Source organism: Arachis hypogaea, chromosome 2, assembly GCF_003086295.3.
Source record: "Arachis hypogaea cultivar Tifrunner chromosome 2, arahy.Tifrunner.gnm2.J5K5, whole genome shotgun sequence".
Classification (NCBI taxonomy): Eukaryota; Viridiplantae; Streptophyta; class Magnoliopsida; order Fabales; family Fabaceae; genus Arachis; species Arachis hypogaea.
In genome coordinates, this window is record NC_092037.1 from 19,072,201 (window position 1) to 19,079,825 (window position 7,625).

The 7,625-nt window shown below is 41.3% G+C and overlaps 1 non-coding gene across 1 annotated transcript; it reads left to right on the forward strand.

Annotated features, from left to right (window-relative positions):
* Positions 1–4,145: 4,145 nt before the first annotated feature.
* LOC112766523 (small nucleolar RNA R71) lies at positions 4,146–4,253 on the forward strand. Its single transcript, XR_003184414.1, has one exon. It is a non-coding gene; the product is annotated as a small nucleolar RNA R71 (small nucleolar RNA).
* Positions 4,254–7,625: the final 3,372 nt, after the last annotated feature.

Genomic DNA, 7,625 nt, shown 5'->3' on the forward strand with positions numbered 1-7,625 from the left:
TTTCTTCTCTTTTTCTTTTTTCTTTTTCTTTTTCTCTCTTTTTTTTTCGATTTTTTTTTCATTGCTTTTTCTTGCTTCAAGAATCATTTTAATGATTTTTCAGATCCTCAGTAACATATCTCCTTTTTCATCATTCTTTCAAGAGCCAACATTCATGAACCACAAATTCAAGATACATATGCACTGTTCAAGCATACATTCAGAAAACAAAAATATTGCCACCACATCAAAATAATTAAACTGTTGTAATATTCAAAATTCATGCAATTCTTTCCTTTTCAATTTAAGCACGTTTTTATTTAAGAAAGGTGATGGATTCATAGGACATTCATAACTTTTAGGCATAGACACTAAGACACTAATGATCACAAGACACAAACATGGATAAACATAAGCACTAGAATTCGAAAAACAGAAGAATAAAGAACAAGGAAATCAAGGAACGGGTCCACCTTAGTGATGGCGGCTCTTTCTTCCTCTTGAAGATCCTATGGAGTGCTTGAGCTCCTCAATGTCTCTTCCTTGTCTTTGTTGCTCCTCCCTCATGATTCTTTGATCTTCTCTAATTTCATGGAGGATGATGGAGTGTTCTTGGTGCTCCACCCTTAGTTGTCCCATGTTGGAACTCAATTCTCCTAGGGAGGTGTTTAGTTGCTCCCAATAGTTTTGTGGAGGAAAGTGCATCCCTTGAGGAATCTCAGGGATCTCATGATGAGTGGGGTCTCTTGTGTGCTCCATCCTCTTCTTAGTGATGGGCTTGTCCTCATCAATGGGGGTGTCTCCCTCTATGTCAACTCCAACTGAATAACAGAGGTGACAAATGAGATGCGGAAAGGCTAACCTTGCCAAGGTAGAGGACTTGTCCGCCACCTTATAGAGTTCTTGGGCTATAACCTCATGAACTTCTATTTCTTCTCCAATCATAATGCTATGGATCATGATAGCCCGGTCTATGGTAACTTCGGACCGGTTGCTAGTGGGAATGATTGAGCGTTGGATGAACTCCAACCATCCTCTAGCCACGGGCTTGAGGTCATGCCTTCTCAATTGAACCGGCTTTCCTCTTGAATCTCTCTTCCATTGGGCGCCCTCTTCACATATGACTGTGAGGACTTGGTCCAACCTTTGATCAAAGTTGACCCTTCTAGTGTAAGGATGTTCATCTCCTTGCATCACAGGCAAATTGAATGCCAACCTTACACTTTCCGGACTAAAATCCAAGTATTTCCCCCGAACCATAGTAAGATAATTCTTTGGATTCGGGTTCACACTTTGGTCATGGTTCTTGGTGATCCATGCATTAGCATAGAACTCTTGAACCATCAAGATTCCGACTTGTTGAATGGGGTTGGTAAGAACTTCCCAACCTCTTCTTCGGATCTCATGTTGGATCTCCGGATATTCACCCTTTTTGAGTGAAAAAGGGACCTCGGGGATCACCTTTTTCAAGGCCACAACTTCATAGAAGTGGTCTTGATGCACCCTTGAGATGAATCTTTCCATCTCCCATGACTCGGAGGTAGAAGCTTTTGCCTTCCCTTTCCTCTTTCTAGAGGGTTCTCCGGCCTTGGATGCCATAAATGGTTATGGGAAAACAAAAAGCAATGCTTTTACCACACCAAACTTAAAAGGTTTGCTCGTCCTCGAGCAAATTAAGAAAGAAGAGAGTAGAAGAAGAAGAAAAGAGGAAGAAGGGAATGGCTTTGTGTTCGGCCAAAGGGGAGAGAAATGGTGTTTAGGATGTGTGAAAATGAAGGAGTGAAGGAGGGTTTATATAGGAGAGGGGGATGGGAGTGTTCGGCCATTTGGGGGTGGGTTTGGGTGGGAAAGTGGTTTGAATTTGAATGGTGAGGTAGGTGGGTTTTGTGAAGGATGGATGTGAGTGGTGAAGAGAAAGATGGGATTTGATAGGTGAAGGGTTTTTGGGGAAGAGGTGTTGAGGTGATTGGTGAATGGGTGAAGAAGAGAGAGAGAGTGGTAGGGTAGGTGGGGATCCTGTGGGGTCCACAGATCCTGAGGTGTTAAGGAAAAGTCATCCCTGCACCAAATGGCAAACAAAATCACGTTTTTAGCCATTTCTGGCGTTAAACGCCAGGCTGGTGCCCATTTCTGGCATTTAACGCCAGCTTCTTGCCTATTTCTGGCGTTTAACGCCAGTCTGGTGCCCTTTTCTGGCGTTAAACGCCCAGAATGGTGCCAGACTGGGCGTTAAACGCCCAACAGCTAACCTCACCGGCGTTTAAACGCCAGTGGGTGTGTCCTCCAGGGTGTGATGTTTTTCTTCCTGTTTTTCATTCTGTTTTTTCTTTTTTCATTGATTTTGTGACTTCTTATGATCATCAACCTACAAAAAATATAAAATAACAAAAGAAAATAGTTAATTATAAAACATTGGGTTGCCTCCCAACAAGCGCTTCTTTAATGTCATTAGCTTGACAGAGGACTCTCATGGAGCCTCAGAAATGCTTAGAGCTATGTTGGAACCTCCCAACACCAAACTTAGAGTTTGAATGTGGGGGTTCAACACCAAACTTAGAGTTTGGTTGTGGCCTCCCAACACCAAACTTAGAGTTTGACTGTGGGGGCTCTGTTTGGCTCTGTTTTGAGGGAAGCTCTTCATGCTTCCTCTCCATGGTGATAGAGGGATATCCTTGAGCCTTAAACACCAAGGATTCTTCATTCACTTGAATGATTAACTCTCCTCTATCAACATCAATCACAGCCTTTGCAGTGGCTAGGAAGGGTCTGCCAAGGATGATGGACTCATCCATGCACTTCCCAGTCTCTAGGACTATGAAATCAGTAGGGATGTAATGGTCTTCAACTTTAACCAGAACATCCTCTACAAGTCCATGGGCTTGTTTTCTTGAATTGTCTGCCATCTCTAGTGAGATATTTGCAGCTTGCACCTCAGAGATCCCTAACTTCTCCATTAGAGAGAGAGGCATGAGGTTTACACTTGACCCTAAGTCACACAAGGCCTTCTTGAAGGTCATGGTGCCTATGGTACAAGGTATTGAAAACTTCCCAGGATCCTGTCTCTTTTGAGGCAGTTTCTGCCTAGACAAGTTATCCAGTTCTTTGGTGAGCAAAGGAGCTTCATCCTCCCAAGTCTCATTTCCAAATAACTTGTCATTTAAGTTCATGATTGCTCCAAGGTATTTAGCAACTTGCTCTTCAGTGACATACTCATCCTCTTCAGAGGAAGAATACTCATCAGAGCTCATGAATGGCAGAAGTAAGTCCAATGGAATCTCTATGGTCTCATTTTGAGCCTCAGATTCCCATGGTTTCTCATTAGGGAACTCATTGGAGGCCAGTGGACACCCAGTGAGGCCTTCCTCAGTGGCGTTCACTGCCTCTTCTTCCTCCCAAAATTCGGCCATGTTGATGGCCTTGCACTCTCCTTTTGGATTTTCCTCTGTATTGCTTGGGAGAGTACTAGGAGGAAGTTCAATAATCTTCTTGCTCAGCTGACCCACTTGTCCTTCCAAATTTCTAATGGAGGACCTTGTTTCAGTCATGAAACTTTGTGTGGTTTTGATTAGATCAGAGACCATGGTTGCTAAGTCAGAGGTATTCTGCTTAGAACTCTCTGTCTGTTGCTGAGAGGATGATGGAAAAGGTTTGCTATTGCTAAACCTGTTTCTTCCACCATTATTGTTGTTGAAACCTTGTTGAGGTCTTTGTTGATCCTTCCATGAAAAATTTGGATGATTTCTCCATGAAGGATTATAGGTGTTTCCATAGGGTTCTCCCATGTAATTCACCTCTTCCATTGAAGGATTCTCAGGATCATAAGCTTCTTCCTCAGATGAAGCTTCCTTAGTACTGCTTGGTGCATTTTCCATTCCAGACAGACTTTGAGAAATCATATTGACTTGTTGAGTCAATATTTTGTTCTGAGCTAATATGGCATTCAGAGTGTCAATCTCAAGAACTCCTTTCTTCTGACTAGTCCCATTGTTCACAGGATTTCTTTCAGAAGTGTACATGAATTGGTTATTTGCAACCATTTCAATCAGTTCTTGAGCTTCAGTAGGCGTCTTCTTCAGATGAAGAGATCCTCCAGCAGAGCTATCCAAGGACATCTTGGACAGTTCAGAGAGACCATCATAGAAAATACCTATGATGCTCCATTCAGAAAGCATATCAGAAGGACACTTTCTGATTAATTGTTTGTATCTTTCCCAAGCTTCATAGAGGGATTCTCCTTCCTTCTGTCTGAAGGTTTGGACTTCCACTCTAAGCTTACTCAATTTTTGAGGTGGAAAGAACTTTGCCAAGAAGGCATTGACTAGCTTTTCCCAAGAGTCCAGGCTTTCTTTAGGTTGTGAGTCCAACCATGTCCTAGCTCTGTCTCTTACAGCAAAAGGGAATAGCATAAGTCTGTAGACCTCAGGGTCAACCCTATTATTCTTGACAGTGTCACAGATTTGCAAGAATTCAGCTAAGAACTGATGAGGATCTTCCAGTGGAAGTCCATGGAACTTGCAATTCTGTTGCATTAGAGAAACTAATTGAGGCTTAAGCTCAAAGTTGTTTGCTCCAATGGCAGGGATAGAGATGCTTCTCCCATAGAAATTGGGAGTAGGTGCAGTAAAGTCACCCAGCACATTCCTTGCATTGTTGGCATTGTTGTTTTCGGCTGCCATGTGTTCTTCTTCTTTGAAGAATTCGGTCAGGTCCTCTAAAGAGAGTTGTGCTTTGGCTTCTCTTAGCTTTCTCTTCAAGGTCCTTTCAGGTTCAGGATCAGCCTCAACAAGAATGCCTTTGTCTTTGCTCCTGCTCATATGAGAGAGAAGAGAACAAGAAATGTGGAATCCTCTATGTCACAGTATAGAGATTCCTTGAAGTGTCAGAGGAAAAGAAGAGTAGAAGACAGAAGTAGAAAATTCGAACTTGTCAAAGGTGATGGAGTTCGAATTTTGCATTAAGGAATATTGTTAGTCCATAAATAGAAGGATATGAGAAGAGGGGAAGCAATTTTCGAAAATTAAGTGAAAGATTTTGAAAACATTTTTGAAAAACACTAACTGATTTTCGAAAATAAGAGTGGGAAAGAAGTAAAGTGATTTTTTTGAAAAAGATTTTGAAATTAGAAATCAAAAAGATTTGATTGAAAGCTATTTTGAAAAAGATGTGGTTAAGAAGATATGATTGGTTTTAAAAAGATGTGATTGAGAAGATATGATTTGAAAAACATTTTAAGAGGATTTGATTTTGAAAATTAATAACTTGGCTATCAAGAAAAGATATGATTCAAACATTAAACCTTTCTCAACAGAAAAGGCAACATACTTGAATTGTTGAATCAAATCATTAATTGATAGCAAGTATCTTTGAAAAAGGAAAGAAATTGATTTTGAAAACATTTGATTGAAAAGATTTGATTTGAAAAAGATTTGATTTTGAAAAACTTTGAAAACCTGAAAAAAAATTGCATTGAAAAACAGAATCTTCCCTCTTGTGCCATCCTGGCGTTAAACGCCCAGAATGGTGCACATTCTGGCGTTTAACGCCCAAAACTATACCTTTTTGGGCGTTAAACGCCCAACCAGGTACCCTGGCTGGCGTTTAAACGCCAGTCTGTCCTTTTTCACTGGACGTTTTGAACCCCCAGCTTTTTCTGTATAATTCCTCTGCAGTATGTTCTGAATCTTCAATTTTCTGTATTATTGACTTGAAAAGACACAAATTAAAAATATTTTTGGATTTTATGATTTTGTAAAATTTTTTGTGATTTTTTTTCGAAAACAAAGTGGAAAAAAAGTATCAAAATTCTTAATGAGAGTTCCAGGAATCATGCAATGTTAGTCTAAAGCTTCAGTCTAAAGGAATTAGACATGGTCAGCCAAGCTTCAGCAGAACATTGCATTCAAGAGCTAAATTGATGAAGATCAATCAGCTTTGGTGATGATAAGAACATCACCTTGAAACACTAGAATTCATTCTTAAGAACTCTGAAGAAAAAAAATACCTAATCTAAGCAACAAGATGAACCGTCAGTTGTCCAAACTCAACAATCCCCGGCAACGGCGCCAAAAACTTGGTGCGCGAAATTGTGAACAATACTTTTCACAACTCTCATAATCCCCGGTCATGAACCCCAAAAACTTGGTGTTCAATACCATGGCATTACACAACTTCGCACAACTAACCAGCAAGTGCACTGGGTCGTCCAAGTAATAAACCTTACGCGAGTAAGGGTCGATCCCACGGAGATTGTTAGTATGAAGCAAGCTATGGTCATCTTGTAAATCTTAGTCAGGAAAACTCAAATGGATATGGTGATGAACGAAAATAAACAATAAGATAGAGATAGAGATACTTATGTAATTCATTGGTAGGAACTTCAGATAAGCGCATGAAGATGCCTTCCCTTCCGTCTCTCTGCTTTCCTACTGTCTTCATCCAATCCTTCTAACTCCTTTCCATGGCAAGCTCATGTAGGGTTTCACCGTTGTCAATGGCTACCTCCCATCCTCTCAGTGAAAACGTTGCCTATGCTCTGTCACAGCATGGGTAATCATCTGTCGGTTCTCGGTCAGGCCGAAATAGAATCCATTGATTCTTTTGCGTCTGTCACTAATGCCCCGCCTGCTAGGAGTTTGAAGCACGTCACAGTCATTCAATCATTGAATCCTACTCAGAATACCACAGACAAGGTTAGACCTTCCGGATTCTCTTGAATGCCGCCATCAGTTCTAGCCTATACCACGAAGACTCTGATCTCACGGAATGGTTGGCTCATTTGTCAGACGAGCACTCGGTTGTCAGGCGATCAACCATGCATCGTGCAATCAGGAATCCAAGAGATATTCACCCAATCGAAGGTAGAACAGAGGTGGTTGTCAGTCACACGTTCATAAGTGAGAATGATGATGAGTGTCACGGATCATCACATTCATCAAGTTGAAGAACAAGTGATATCTTAGAATAAGAACAAGCAGAATTGAATAGAAGAACAATAGTAATTGCATTAACACTCGAGGTACAGCAGAGCTCCACACCTTAATCTATGGTGTGTAGAAACTCCACCGTTGAAAATACATAAGTACAGGGTCTAGGCATGGCCGTGAGGCCAGCCTCCCAATGATCTAAGATAGCATAAAATGAAGGTAGCTACCCCGATATGATCTAACAACTAGATGTTCAAAGATGATCAAAGGATCTAAAATAATCCAAAGATGAAAATACAATAGTAAAAGGTCCTACTTATAGAAAACTAGTAGCCTAGGGTGTACAGAGATGAGTAAAAGACATAAAAATCCACTTCCGGGCCCACTTGGTGTGTGCTTGGGCTGAGCAATGAAGCTTTTTCGTGTAGAGACTCTTCTTGGAGTTAAACGCCAGCTTTAGTGCCAGTTTGGGCGTTTAACTCCCATTTTGGTGCCAGTTCCGGCGTTTAACGCTGGAATTCCTGAGGGTGACTTTGAACGCCGGTTTGGGCCATCAAATCTTGGGCAAAGTATGGACTATCATATATTGCTGGAAAGCCCAGGATGTCTACTTTCCAACGCCGTTGAGAGCGCGCCAATTGGGCTTCTGTAGCTCCAGAAAATTCACTTCGAGTGCAGGGATGTCAGAATCCAACAGCATCTGCAGTCCTTTTTAGTCTCTGA